Below are 16,086 nucleotides of genomic sequence, written 5' to 3' on the forward strand. Positions count from 1 at the left end.
AATTTCTAAAGTAATAGAGATCATTTTCATCTGCAGTACATCCAGGATTTTAAAAAAGTAAGTTCAGGCAAGCCACAAATTCATGAAATCTGGGTTCTGTTAAAAGATTTATATATGGTGGCTGATATATTTCGGACACAGAAATTAGGAATGAGCTCAGAAGACAAAAGCAGTCTCATGTCATCTTTTACACACATGCTCCAAGATCGCTTGTGGTTTTAAGTGTTTCCTTGCCTGTCATATGTAGCTGTTACAAATGAAAATGACTGTACTTAACTATAAAGTAAATGGAAATGATAGTGTAGACACAGTCAAATTCAGGTAGATCCCAAATCCCAAATCTAAAGCATCTGCAACTTGTGAATTGGCAGGAAGTTTGTTGCATTTTACTTTTCTAGATTCAGGTAGTTGGTACACAACCTTGGGCTTCCTAAGGTTTGAAATTAATGCATAATTTGCTTATCTTAGACATCAGTCAGTAAGAATCCCTGCCTGCCTGCTTATCCATGAACTTTATAACAGGCAAGAGCATACAGCAATTCTTAAAATCATTTTCTTAAAATCCTGAGAATATTTGCCCATCTGGGAGTTAAAGGGCACTATGCAGCCCTGCTGCATTTATACATCATTCCGTAACATCAGTTGAATACAAGAGTATGGACTCATGATATAAAAGTGCCTCACGAATAGCAAAGGTAATGTTCAGATTTTACTCCCCCTGTAAGCTTCTCAGTACAGCACCCTGGAAAACCAACTGCAAGCTGACAAAACCGAGTGTTAAATCAAGCAAACCAACAGGAGACCAATACAGATTTTGACAATATAACTTCAGTCCAAGTCTTAGGTCTATGTCTATTCAAAGGTACTACTATGGTCAGCCTTCTTTATGGATAAGATAGTGACTACCACAAACCGCATAACTGATTCAAATTTGTGTATTTCATTACCAGCTGACCAACAATGAACTCCTAGAATACACCTAACATAAGCAAGTACTGAGGAAGGTGTTCCCACCTATCAGGATACAGTGAAGTGTTGTATTTAACTCATGTAAGTAAACTACCTGGTTTTCCACCTGAAAGAGAAAGCAAGGTAATGTATTAGAAATACATAAATGTATTACAAATTTATGAAAGTTAAGGCGTTATTTATATACATATATTTTAAATTGTTCTTTCCAAATATAACTTAAGAAGAAGTTGACGATGATGATTAAGCAGTTGGTTTTCAGAGTCCAGTAATATAGTGTATAAAGCTGATGGGCGAACTGAAATGCTAGACATTGGACGGTGACCAGTGAGCTGGCATTTCTACGGGTCATGGATCAAGAGTGGTGGTAAATCACTCGAGTTAGCATTGAACAAGCTGGCCTGGGGAAATCTTAGTGGCAGAGAGCTAGACTGTAAAGATGAGAGTGGCTGTCCACGCAGCGCTTTCAGCCTGCGTCTGGATGAATGGTGAGGCACGTTCACGTGAGCAGAAACCTTGCCCTCCCCCTGTCCCCCCACCCCCTGCCATCTGCAGCACAGGTTGGCCTCCTTAGAGTGAGCTGAACACCATCCCTCTGGGCCAGTACCATGCTAAGTGCATCACACGCATTACTTCCCTTAGTCCTCCCCAACACTCTGAAGGTCTGCCCCCTGTTTATCAGATGAGAAGACTAACCACTGAGGAGGGTGTAGCCTCCGAGGCTACACATGTGGGAAGAGGAATAGATGGAACTCAGATTTCCTGACCTGGGATCTCAACCATTTTGTCCCCCTCCCCTCTAAGGCTCAATCCTAGTTCTTATAATAATAGCCTGTTGAAGCTATTATAAAAAATAAGAATAAGTTAGGAATATACTTCTTATGCCGGGTTGAAATTCCTGCCAACCTGGAACCTCAGAATGTGACCTTATTTGGAAATGGGGTCTTTGCAGATGTAATTAGTTAAGATGAGGTCATAGCGGGGTAGATTGGGCCCTACATCCAATATGACTGTCGTCCTTGTGAGAAAAGGAGACACACAGAGACATACAAGGAGGACGCCACGTGACAACAGAGGCGGAGATTGGGGTTAGGCGACTACAAGCATGGGAACACCAAGGATTGCCAACAACCACCAGAAGTTAAGAGAGAGGCAAGATTCTGCCTCCAAGAAAAACTCAACTCGGCCAACACCTTGATTTTGTACTTCTGGCACCTGGAATGATGCGAGAACACGTTTCTGTTGTTTTACTCCAGCAGTTTGTGGCACTTTGTTACAGCAGCCCTAGAAAATCAGTGTATTGGGTTAGCCAAAAAGTGCGTTTGGGTTTTTCCATATGATGTTCCGTACTTTTTTGGCCAACCCAATACTGCTATATCTTCTATAAGTAAACATATTCTGTATATAATTCTATGAAAACATACTTATTTTTATGGTGGTATACTGTATATGTCAGGTATTTAACAAAAGTTGTCTTATTTAGACATGATAGTATGATGTAAGTTTCATCTCCATTTCACAGATGAGAGAACACACTCAGAAGGAAGTGACTCCCCCCCAAAGTAAAGAGTTAATGGCAAAGCCAAGATGAGGCCTGTGTCCACCCAGCCCAGTGCTTCTTACTCCTGTGATTTTGGTCCTGAGGCCCTACCCCGCCTGTCCCGTCTTCCTCCCGACTTGGGTCTTACTCTTTGTTCCTCTAGCTCTCTCCCTACAGTAGTGCTCTCTCCATCCTGAAACTTCTCTCCTGGGCCCCTTCTTATTAGCCTCATGCAGCCAGACATCTGAATTGAGTCTGTCTGGTTGACCTACTCCTTCCCCCATTTTCCTTGATATGGGGCACACGCTTTCACCACGGTGCTGAAACCAGCGTGTCTCATATAAAATCAGTAAACTTTCAAATAGGCCTTTTCTGTAAACACTTCAAACCATCCAAATTAGGCTACATTTTTCTCTTTTCTTATTTTTGCTCACGTCATGTCTTTCTTTTCTTCGAAAAGACCTGCTCTGTTTGCCCCAGTTTTACTTGATTGGAGTCCTACTAGTTGTCCAGGATTTAATCCAATCATTCAAGATCAGTTCAACAAATATTTGTTGTGTACTTAAATTATTACCACATTCCAGGCTCTGGTTCTAGGTACTAGGGATAAAATGAGGAATCAGACACAGTCCCTACTCTTGAATTTAATGTTTACTCATTAAATTTTATCTAATTTAATTTAATTTTCTTATAAATTCATTAGATTTCCTCTATAAGCATTTCCTGATGCCTGCCAACTGAAAGCGATTTCAGTTCTGTTCTAGGAATCTGGAAACTGTCCTCTGTTATCATAGCCTTTTTACCACCACAGTACATAATGCCTCCCGTGTGGGCCATCATACATTCATCCTGGTCTGACAGCTTCTTGAGGACATATGGACTCCTGCAGAAATAAAATCTCCTTGAGTGGAGAGACTTGCCCTTTCTCCTTTTGATGTCTTTGGAGCCTAGAAATATTGAATTCATATTGACTTGAATTGGATATGGGAATCATGAGATATTAAAGAAATGAATGAGAACTTAAAACCAGAATGGCTCCAGAAGTGAATATAGGAACAAAGAAAAGGAATATGTGAAAAAAAAATCTCCTAGAAAAAGTGAATAAGAAAAAAAAAGAGACGAGTTCAGGAATTTAGAGCAAATGCTAGGATAGCTGTTTGTGGAAGTGGACCTAGATAAGGATAGAAATTAGGTTACCTTTCAAATCTGAAAAGTTGTGTTCTGTACCTATGCTCCATAGCCTGTATTTACCTACCTCTATAAAATGTAAACTTCATGAGGGTAGGAAATCTTACCTGTTTTCTTCATTATTATATCTTTGTTATCTAACTTATTGTTGAATAAAATTCCACTCTAAGTATCCTAGTAAAGTAGATCTTAATGTTGTCAGGACCTGCTCTTGATTCCTGGTTAACCACCTGTCTCTGTGGTGGGCTTAGCTCCTGCCCATAGATGGAAACATTTAAAACTAATTCTGGGGGCTTCCCTGGTGGCGCAGTGGTTAAGAGTCCGCCTGCCGATGCAGGGGACACGGGTTCATGCCCCGGTCCGGGAAGATCCCACATGCCGCGGAGCGGCTGGGCCGGTGGGCCATGGCCGCTGGGCCTGCACGTCCAGAGCCTGTGCTCCGCAACGGGAGAGGCCACAACGGTGAGGGGCCCGCGTACTGCAAAAAAAAAAACAAACAAACAAAAAAAACTAATCCTGGTGGAGACAGACTTTGGGTTTAGACTCTCCCTTCCCAAGAGTGTTTCCTCTTTGATTCTTGATTGCTCGGAAGGGTGGTGTGTTAACTTCCCCTTCCCAGTCTTGCTCTGACTTCAGTTTTCCGCCTGAGACCTCATTTCCTCCTGGCTTGCCATTTCTTCCCTTTCTCTGCTTTCCAACTCTCCGGATTTCACACCAGGACATTGACTGACCTCTGGTTTGGTATGCATCTTCCCTTTGATCCTTGGTTCCATTGTGACCACCTCTGGGTCTAGACCAATCTCATGCTTTTCAGTTTTCATTCCCTACATTAGTTCTCCTAGGCCTCCCTTATTTATCTACTGCTATTCTTGGGTCCCAAATTAACACTGAAGAAGAAACTATCAACAGAAGTTATAGAAAACAGAATCTTAGCAAATAAAAAAAACTATTGTTTTTGTGTGACCAAAATTGGCATTCTCCCTGCTTAGAGGAAATGGTGAATTAGACATGTTAGAGATATCAAATGTATACAGTTAAAACACTGAGTATGCTAAAGCATTTATTCAGTACAATGCTCACTCAAAAATCTTCCCAGGATCTTCTCGTTGAAAAAACATTACTGATCATAAATGCTGCATCAAGCTAATATCTGAGCCAAAACATATATTTTCACAAGAAACCATAACTCCAAAAAAGGCACACACTATTGAGAGTATGGATAGCTTTCTAGCCCTCATATGCCTGGCAAACCTGAAAAAAAAAAAAAATGAACACAGTCATGGGTTTACTAGACTCTCAGTTATATCAAGTACAAAAATAGTAGAAGTCGCAACATGTGCGGAACATTCAGACACCCCCTACATTGTGGTGATTCTTATCCAGGCTACTGGGTTAAAGTGATTGACCAAATGGCATCAAGAAAACTTTTGTCATCGCGGTAGGTTAAAAAGGGATATTTGTAATCTTTACCTATTTTTGTAATGAAGAGTGAATTAGGTAAAAATCATTCAACTGACATAGGAGAAATCCCAATTAGTAATATTCCTCTCTTAAAAAAAAAAGAAAAGAAAGAAAGAAGTGAGATATTTTGATTTATCTTCTCTACCCCATTTTTAACCTTGTCTATATGCTTATTTTTATCAAAAACAGTCTCAAGAATTTTCATAATAAATCCAAATGATTCCAAGACAACAATTATTGTTTATCGGATGAATTACTGGGTTGGCCAAAAAGTTTGTTCGGGTTTTTTCATAATGGGAAAACCCAAACAAACTTTTTGGCCAACCCAGGATACATATGCTATAAAGCTGCTGGTAAACCTTGTGTTGGAATTCTTTGAGGGTCTATTTGAGACTTTGAGAGTCAGGGAATTTTGAATCTCTTTTGAACCACAGAGCTTGAACGGTCTAGAGTGTAACTGATAGAACAGAAACTTGATATTTGAATCTTGGCTTGTGAAGATTTTGTTCATCTCCCAAAGTGAAGGCCGTTTGGTGTAATGGGACTGGCATGACCTTAGAGTCAGGCACCTTGAAGTTTTAGTCCTGGCTTCTGTCACTAAGTCATATGGCTTTGGTCAAGTTGTTTTATCATATCCTTCATTTAAAATGTGAGGTATTTAGTCTTTAAATTTACACATTCTTAAGTTCTCTGAAACCCTGTTTGTCTCCAGTTTCCTCTGGCTGAAAATTTAAGAGGGGTCACTAATTGACTTAATAAAGATGAAGTGAACAGTGGGTATATGCAGGGATTTTGTTGCATTTTATAAGAAAGAAAAATATAAACCCAAAGCATCCATGTCTTAAATTAACCTCTCGGTGGTAACATGCTCACTGATGTGTGGTTGACAAAGTACAGAAAACTTTGTTGATCAGTTTCTAAGCACTTCATCCTTTCAATCTTGACCTTTATTTCACCCCCTAGTAACATCCTACAAGATGTCATTCCTCTTTCCCAGAGAATCCCGTCCAATTAATGTTATCCCTGGGTGCTTCGGTGAGTTGTCTAGCGTTGCTGCACTTTGCCTGACTTTCTTCCCAATAACCAGTAAATAAAAATTTTCAGCTCTCTCTTTTATACAGTGAGTGCCCTCATGAGCTATTTGACAAGGATGTTGGGTACAGTTCTCTGTCATGTCTCTTGACCTGGCTGGAAGGAGCATTTTATTATTATTTATTATCACGGTGCTACCTCTGCCTTCCCCAAACTTGGCACCTGAACTAGAAATGTTTGCGATCAATTAGTCAATTACTGTGACTGTTTTAGATTTGTTGAGCCCATATCACACACAACAATATTTAAACTAGTTTATGTGCTATTGAAGTCCAATAAATGTCCTAGAAATGTAAATATTCTATGTGTATTATATATATATATATATATATATAATGTTAGAAGTGAAGTCCTGTCTCTTCCTTCATACAAACAAGAAAACAGGCATTAACTGGCTTGCAGAGGCCAAAGCAAGTTAGTGATGGAGTAAGTATGCACCATAATAGTTCTTGCTAGACACAAGTTCAGTGTGAAAGATCTTCTGTTTGTCACCTCCTATATACCAAGCATTATTGTAAGAACTTTACTTGAATTAACTAGTTTAATTAACAACCCTCTTATGTCTGTTTTACAAATTAGGCAACTTAGACGTAGAGAAACAGAGTTTTCCAAGGTTACGTAGCTAGAATCCAGACTGGATTCTCTGGGAAAGAGAAATGATATTTTGCAGGGTGTTACCAGGGAGCAAGATAAAGTTCAGGATTGAAAGGATGAAATATTTGAACCCAGACAGTGAGACCCTGGAGTTCCTCTTCTGAGTTGGTAGCTACCTCTCCACAGCTGTAGAAATAAAACAATCTTTTTTTTTTTTGCTGTACGCGGGCCTCTCACTGTCGTGGCCTCTCCCGTTGCGGAGCACAGACTCCGGACGCGCAGGCTCAGCGGCCATGGCTCACGGGCCCAGCCGCTCCGTGGCATGTGGGATCCTCCCAGACCGGGGCACGAACCCATGTCCCCTGCATCGGCAGGCGGAATCTCAACCGCTGTGCCACCAGGGAAGCCCAAAACAATCTTTTTTATGTGTTAAACTTCGTGGAGCCTTCCTTAATATTTATAGTGAAAGTGATTTGCATTTTTAATAAAGCTTTATTTGAATTTAAGTTTTATTCATGCTCTTGTCTTCAAATGAACGAATCATATTAGATCTCTGACCGATGAACTCCCAGTCAAATGTTATTTTTCAGAAATCTAATGGTTATGGAGTTATAGAGTATGTATGCATGCATTATGTGCTTAGAGACATTTAATAATTTAGGTTAGGCTACTGCTTTCTTGCGGACAGCTTTAAGACACCCACTTCCCCTGTAACACAAGCCCAAGTCTCTGTAGAAGATGTGATACTCACTGGCCAAGAAATAAACTAGGTGGATCATTGTAGGTGTGTCTTTTTACTTCTGCCCCTTTTCTTGCTGAGATCAGAGCCCCACGCTGAAGTTAACTTCACTGAAATTTCTGTAAGCCAGCACATATGGATCCAATTATTTAATTGTCTGCAGAGTTGTAAGGGCAGTCACTTCTACCAATATCAGCAATTTTGCCAGATTTGCACTGCACACTGAGGATGGCTCCTCTAACTGACCCTTTGTCCTTTTTGGAGGAAGCCAATCAGTAGCAGACACTGTTGGGTGAGTGGTGCCAGGTGTGCGTGTGTGTGTGTGTGTGTGTCTGTGTGTGTCTGTGTGTGTGTGTGTATGCGTGTGTGTGGGAAGGAAAAATGTTTATGGTAAGCTAGTCATTTCAAAGGGAAAGGAATAAAGTGCCAAGCAAAAGGGAAAAATGGGAGAGAAAGAGAAAGAAGGGGATGGAGGGAGACAAAGGGAGAGAGCTTGCACGTTAAGGAATTTCCATGGAGTCTTTCTTTGTTTACTTTCAGGAAAAGCTCTTTCACAAATTTAATCACCACACAGCATGAGTGCTCCTAGTAAAATGTAACGCTATGGCCATACCGTGTTAAATGAACTTAAGGAAGTTGCAGAGCTCGAATTACATTCTTATGGAAACAACTTTAAATTTTGAAAATACTTTGCTAGGCATCTAACCACACCTCAGCATGAGAGGTAAAGAGGCTGGTCTCCTCCTGAGTACAGCACAGGACAGGACAGTGTCATTTTCCATAAAACCTCATCTTAAAACTAAAATTGACAAAGGTGACCAACCTCTTCACTTTAAGTTTTCTGCTGAATCTCTGCTCTGTTTCTCTGATTCCTTTTTAGTCTCATTCTTTTTAAAAATCTAATGCAGGAAGATTGATGTCAGCAAAATAGGGTGGAAGGAAAATTGCAAGGCAGAATTACTAAGGAGATGGCTTTCTCCTTCACCCTTTTGGAGAACATATTCCTTTACTTTTAATGATTTTTCAGTGCTGCCTACAGGTGAGGAATGACGCACACGCAGATAATTGCTAGGTGGAGCTCAAATGGTCATTGGGGGTCTGTGCTAGCAAGATGCCTCCTGCCCTCGTAGCCTCACTATTGTTTATTAATGACAGGTAATATGTTTTTTATTCCCACACTACTGGCTTTTCCTTCCCTTACCTGGGAGAGCTGATCATATACTAGCCGGCCCCTCTTGAACACAGACCAAGACCAAATATTTTCAGCATAAATACAGTATTACCAAGTGGTGCTATTCTATATACTAAGTAGCATATTACATAGGATACACTGGTTAATAAATAAGATGCCAACGTGGCACGTTGAAACCGAGTCCTCCTAAAACCGAGTTCCCTTACCAAGTTTATGATTGATCTCTCTATCCAAAATGTGATTCCCTTTCTTGTCCCCTCTGACCTCAGTCCTTTACTAACTGAACACTCATCAACCAGAGTCAGATGACTTAAATTGCTGCTGTCAATAACATGGTTAATGTACTAAAACTGCTATTATGGATAGCATCATTAACATATAAACTCAGGCTGTTTCTCCAGGGCAAGATGAGCTCACAGACCCTGAGCCGTGGACCACTTGGCCAGAGAATCTAAACCAGAGACATTCTGACTCCTAAACTAGATTAAGAAATGTCACAAGATGATGATTAATCCAGCCTCTTTGTTTTAAAACACCCCCAACCCAAAGACCAAGTGGGAGTGGATCTGAGGCTTGTCTTCCTCTCCCTTGCTTGGTGTCCTGCAGTAGACCCTTGCCTTGGGGCGAACCCCCACTCCCAGAGTTCGGCTTTCTGCACTGCGGGCACGTGAGCTCTTTGCTTGGTTATATCTAGTCTAACTTCAACTAAGGACTTAAAAACAAGACTGCTTTCTGTTATATTATTATAAGACAGTGACTTGCCACAGGTGCTGTGTACAGCTTTGGGGGAAGTTAAATCACTATCCTTGATATATTATCATTTGGCATAAAAGTTCGGTTCACCAATAACCAGTGTTTTAATAATAAATCTAGCAACCATTTACTGAGCTCATGCTATATGGCAAGGGCCCTGAGTACATACATTATGCTACATTATCCATAAAAACACTAGGAGGCAGAAACGATTGCTTCTCCATTTTATGAGCAGTGAAATTGAGCCACAGAGAGGCTAATAACTTGCCTGTCTTCAGAGGGTTGAGAGGCCGAGTCAGGATTAGAATCCAGAGCTCACATTTCTAACCACTGTCCTAACCTTCAGCTTCCATCCATGTAGATAGTTTACCAACACGGAAATTATTCCCAAGCAACATGGTTCAGCTATGCTGGACATGTACAAAGATGAATAAACAGGAGGAATGTCAAAATCAACATGTCATGAGCTGGGCTAAAATGGAAACTTCCATGGGAACGGTGAGGAGAGGGTAGAAGAAATAGCTTAAAGGTTGCATGAGCTTCCAAAATAGCACGTACAACATGGGCTCATCTTGACAACAAAAATAAGAAACAAACAAAAACCCTACCCTATGGATGTATATGAAAAAAAGAAAGATCGAGTATTATACTGTAGTTATCAGTGGTTTTCTCTACGTAGAGGAATTGTGTTTTTTCTTCTTTGAGGTTTTTTTTTTGTATTATTTACAGAAAGCATGTATTGCTTGTGCAATTAAAAATTAGTTGATCATTGTTGAAAAATGGGGTTCGTTATACTATTCTTTCTTCTTTTGTTTATGTTTAAAATTTTCACACTAAAGAGCTTAGAAAGGGAGTTAGAAAATAATCACGTAAAACACAGACTAATCCTTCGTGTGACTGCTGGGGCTTGTTGGGTAAGAGTGGTGTCAACGAAAAGAGTCAACGAACAATCTATGGTAGGAATAGAACAGAGTTTTATTTGAGTCAAACTGAGGACTGTAGCCCGGAAGACGGCCTCTCAGATAACTCGGAGGAACTGCTCCAGGGAAGCATGGTTTTCAGTACGGTTTTATGTCTTCTCAGAACAAAGAAGATCGAACAAGTCAGGGATATATACCTTCAAGATTTCAGAAAAAGCCAGATCAGCACATACACAACGAGTCACTATGACCTTGGTACCTGGGAAGGGAGTCTTATTGTGGAAGAACAAGCACTGACGTCCCAGGAAGGGAGACATTTAATCTTTACTTTTAACATGAACATGCTTTACTTCTGCCCAATGTGCCCTTTTCTTTACTAATTAAACCAGATGTACAATGTATGTTTGATAGGCCACAAACAGGCTGTTCTAGTTAGGATAAAATTCAAGTTAACTCATGTATAAACCAGAATGACTTCTCCACTCCCCAATATGGGAAAATTTCTTTTATCAGTGGCCAAAGGAACAGCCTAGAATATGCTTATAAAAAAGAGGCTCCTCTTGAACAAAGATCCCTTTGAGTCTCAGAAGCGAAGTCATAAATGGTGAGAGGCATTTGGTAGAGATTTCCCTCAGAAGGAGATCTAACGTAGCACTGGTTCCTTCCACACCCTGTGTCGTGTGGCCCGTCCTTGCTTCCCTCTCCTCCTTTCCCCTTGCTGTGTTCCCTGGCTTAGGAAACCCACACATTTTCCTGCTGCAGGGTCTTTGCACCTGTTCCCCCCCTTCTCGGAATTCCCTTCCTCAGATCTTCACAGGCATAGTGATGGGGTTCTGGACACAGTACCCCAAAATGTGGCACCTGGCATGTCGAATATTTTAAGCTGAAGGAATTTGAGAAAATGGCAGCAGGAGGGTCACTGTGACTTTCCCTCTTCCCATCTCCCATGAAGCAGGTTATAAAACCCTCATCTGAGAGGTGCCCTCCCTATACCTGGAGGAAAGAAGCATCCATATCTCCTAAGACAAAGGGACATCAAGAAGGATGTTGACAGACAGACCTTGCCATTTCCCCCAGTTTACGGCCCTGAGCCCACACTCTCTAGCCTACTATACACCCAGCATGAACTACCCTGAACTGCTCTGTTTCTTCACATCTCTATTTCCCTCAGCAGGCTCCCATGTCATGTAAAACTTACATGAAATAAACGTGTATGCTTTTCTCCTGTGACTCTGTCAGCTTCATTTGCAGACCCAGCCAGGGATCCTAAGAGGGTGGAGGTTTCCTCCCTACAGTGGCTTTTCCTTCTGGTCTTGGCTACTCCCTCTAGTTATATACTCTCGCACTGTCCTATTTTCTTATCTTTGGAATATTCAAATGTGCTCTTAAATGTTTAAAATATATTCGTTTAGTGAGTCTCTCTCCGCTAGAATATAAACTCTGTGAAAGTGGGGATGTTGTCTCTTTTGACTCACAGACCTTGGGACAGTGCGTGGTACATAGTAGTCACTCAATAAATACTTGATGAATAACTGAATGAATGCAAAGAGGCTCTGCTTGAGCTCTGCCAACTGCTGCTCTGTATTCACCCTGTCAATCACACGTGAACACCCAAGCTTCCCCACAAGAACACCAGGGTGCATTATGGGTGTGGAGAAGGAGGATGTAAAGATTTTGTTGTCACTGAAGGAAACTCCTTGACTTTTGCTATAATGTGGCATGATAATACCTTCATTGGTGTTCATAAATACTAACCTTCGTAAGTTCAAAAACCTAACTCTAAGTAACAAAATACAAATAAATAAATAAATAAATAAAAATTATATATACATATAAGGGAACTAATTTATTCTTAATAATCATAAGGCAAAGAAAGATTAAAGGACAAAGAACAAGCAGAATATAATTTAACGTTTCTGCAACATTTCATAATAATTTAACATTTCTGAGGGCTTTTACCAGACTGGGAAATGATATTTTTCAGAATAAATTTCATCTTCCTTGTATATGCTTCTGTATTCTGACCACGCAGGCTACAAACCATTTTTATGACTCAACTACTTTAAGTTCAGGGGCAAATGTTTATACTGTAATGTAGTTGGGAAGTTATTTTTCTTACTTTGTGAAAGCATCTAATTTGCGTGGCCTGCAGACAAATGTAAGGGTGAAATCCCACAAGAGTACTCTGTCACTGTCTGCACAGAACAGAGAATACAACCCAGGGCTCACTCATTGTGTGCTGAAGAACTGTCTGGGGGATTACAAAATGCCGGACCCAGGGAAGCATTCAAACATGCCATCTCCTCCCTTTATGTCCAGAGAGTCAGAGAACAACCGCCAACTGACAGAAGTCACCTCTGGATTAATGACTGGTAGGTTTAATTTATGCAAATGTGTGAAGCTTCAATCTATGTGCTTTACAAATTAGGTTAACAGTACCCATCTCAGGGATTTTTGTAAGCCCTGAGAAACTAAAACACTGCGGTCTGAAGGAATCAATTACTTTGGTTTAAAAACTGTGTCCAGGTTTTCAGATAACGAACTACAGAAGGGACGTTGGAAAGGCCTTTACATTTTAGTTTTACTTTCTCTGAATTCTTAGAGTTTAAACACAAGCAAGTATTTTAATTCAATTATTATTTTATCATGTTGGCAAAACCGCCTGTCTTATTCTCCATGGAAGCTGCCTGTACCAACAGAAACGTCAAATACAGGATGTTTGAGAGCAACTTACCTTATGACTCCCAATGAAAAACATCTGAGCCTCTTCCTTTCTGATTTTGGGATTTTGAATCATAGCTCTTTCTGTACCCACCCTAAATTTAATAAAGCTGAGTGTAGAAAAAATATGAGAAAGAAGAAAATATGACTCATAATTCTACATTTGGAGACAGTTGCTGTTAAAATTTTGAAGTATTCCTTCCTTTCTTTAAAAATATTTTCCCCTATTCTTCTTATTCTCACGTTGTCCCACATTCTAATGAATATGTCACTCTACATTTGATGACTGACTTGTTCTATCGTTTTGTACTTTAGAGCATGTCAGACACGAGAGCGCTGGTCTCACTAACTTCTGTCCTTTAATAAACAGCCTTAAAAACATTGTGCCTGATTTTTGGATGTTTTACTCTTTTTAAATGATAGCTCAGAATAATTTATAAAATAAATATTCTGCTATGAAATTGCATTCCTCCAAATTAGGATAATATGCCCCATGCATTTTTAGAGAGAGAAACAAAAACTTAGGAATGGAAAGGAACAAACTTAAAAAAGATTCCCCATAATTAATGGAGTCCCTTTGGGAAAGAATCCAGGTTTTGAGTAGAATATATAGTCAAAGAATTAGGAAAGAACAGTTCATGGTTTCCAGCTCATTAAAGTTGGTGCTTGGACTACTCACTAGTTTTCATTTGTGTATAAAAAATAAAGTTGTGGGGCTTCCCTGGTGGCGCAGTGGTGGAAAGTCCGCCTGCCAATGCAGGGGACACGGGTTCGTGCCCCGGTCCGGGAAGATCCCACATGCCACAGAGTGGCTGGGCCCGTGAGCCATGGCCGCTGAGCCTGTGCGTCCGGAGCCTGTGCTCCGCAACAGAAGAGGCCACGACAGTGAGAGGCCCGCATACCGCAAAAAAAAAAAATAAATAAATAAATAAAAATAAAGTTGTGAATTAAACCTTAATTCATTGAACAAGAGTCTACCAGAATGGCTTAATACATGGTTCAGTTGCTGTTTTTGTTTTTCTTTGTCCTAGCATATTCTAAGATAAATGTAAGTGCCTTTTCGTGTAGTTGGTGTTAGTTTCATCTCCATTAAGAGATTTATCCTGATCTTATCAAAATGTGTGGATTATAGTGAGATGGACAAGTCAGGCATGCCTCGGCAGTGTGTGAGAGTGTGTGTGTGTGTGAGTGTGTGTGTGTGTGTGTGTGTGTGTGTGTGTGTGAGGGACAAATTCAGACTTAACTGAATTGACTGCCTCATCTTTGACCATCACTCTTCTCAGACATTTCCTTCTATGGAATTTACATGTGAAAATTAATTTGTAACTTAGAGAAAACTAAAAGTATAGGGTGCTCATCATTTTTTAGGACTAGCATGAATTTGTAGAGATGCAAGAAGAAAAAGAGCCAATATTATTTCTATTATTTGAAGGGAAGGGGAGGAAATATAGTCAAGACTTTTATGCAGAAGGAAAGGTTTTTTGTTTTGTTTTGTTTTTTATATTTATTTTGGCTGTGTTGGGTGTTCATTTCTGTGCGAGGGCTTTCTCTAGTTGTGGCAAGCGGGGGCCCCTCTTCATCACGGTGCTCGGGCCTCTCACTATCGCGGCCTCTCTTGTTGCGGAGCACAGGCTCTGGATGCGCAGGCTCAGTAGTTGTGGCTCATGGGCCCAGTTGCTCCATGGCATGTGGGATCTTCCCAGACCAGAGCTCGAACCCGTGTCCCCTGCATTGGCAGGCGGACTCTCAACCACTGCGCCACCAGGGAAGCCCAGGCTTTTTTTTTAAATCTCCCCAGGTAGCTCCTCACCCTGGGTAATGTTAACGTTACATATCAGACAAAGATCTACCTTGCAAAGTGTTTTCATATTGACGTCCTTACTCTTTCAGTGTTTTCATGGGTTGTACTTAAACATATAGATCTATAATTTCTCTTTTAAAAGGGTCTTCCAGTAAGTGTATTGAGTAAAGCATTTTGAAATAGACGTGGCTATTGTCACAAAATAGTCAACAAACATTAACTTTAAAAAACAACAGATAACTTTATAGCTCTCCTATTAAGGCTGCCTGCAGTATTTTGGCATCAGGTACTTTGAAGAAGGTCAAGTTTTAAAGACATTAGCATGTCATGATTTAGAATAATCCAAACATTTAGCCATCTGTCTACGCTTTTATTTCTGAACGTTTCCATCTGATTAAATGGGCTATAACTGTCAGTCTAGAAGTACCTAGTAACCCAATAGCAGTGGTCAAACTAGGGAATAGAAACAAATAATCTTTGATTTTTTCAGGCAGTAATTCCTTCTCACGCTCTCTGACTCCAAATCGTCCTCGTCAGGGAAGACTTACCCATAAACACTCTTTGAAAAGCATCACTTCTCAGCTTTGGAATGTGGATAGTAATATATATTATAATGTCCCCCAAGAGACTGATGCCTGTACCTTTCATTCCTTCTTTGTGTTACTGATTTTGATGCTTGTTACTAAATCGAGACGCAGTAGGACATTGTAAGTTGCAGCGGGAAGGGCAGATACCTATTTTCCAGTGGAAATCAAGTCAGGGGAGAGCACTAAAGAGTCATCACCTCCTCCAGACAAGCTGGGTCAGCAGACCCAGCTGGATACGTCATTCACCCAACTGCAGGCCGTACATGCATGGAGTGTAGAAAATGTTTTATTGATGTCATTTACAGTGACATTTTGTATATGTGGCAGGAAACATCATCTGCATATTTCACATGGGAATGGAATTTGCCTTTACAAAAGAATGCAGATAACATCCCCTCATGCATTTATGCATTTCTTTCTTTTCTATTCCTTTCTCTCTTTTCGTTTATTTTAATTTTTAGATATACCAATTTACGTCAATAAAGACAGTATAATACAGTAAAGAGCTCTATAATCTGGCCTCAGAAAG

General features: G+C 40.4%; 1 long non-coding RNA gene across 2 annotated transcripts in view; it reads left to right on the forward strand.

Annotated features, from left to right (window-relative positions):
- Positions 1-16,086, forward strand: part of LOC137224063 (uncharacterized) — a 164,443-nt gene that overhangs the window by 41,650 nt on the left and 106,707 nt on the right. For both annotated transcript variants that reach the window (XR_010943203.1, XR_010943205.1), the window contains one exon: positions 951-1,050. This is a non-coding gene — a long non-coding RNA (uncharacterized lncRNA). The remainder of the gene's footprint in view (positions 1-950; positions 1,051-16,086) is intronic.

Source organism: Pseudorca crassidens, chromosome 4 (assembly GCF_039906515.1).
Source record: "Pseudorca crassidens isolate mPseCra1 chromosome 4, mPseCra1.hap1, whole genome shotgun sequence".
In the NCBI taxonomy this organism is placed as follows: Eukaryota; Metazoa; Chordata; class Mammalia; order Artiodactyla; family Delphinidae; genus Pseudorca; species Pseudorca crassidens.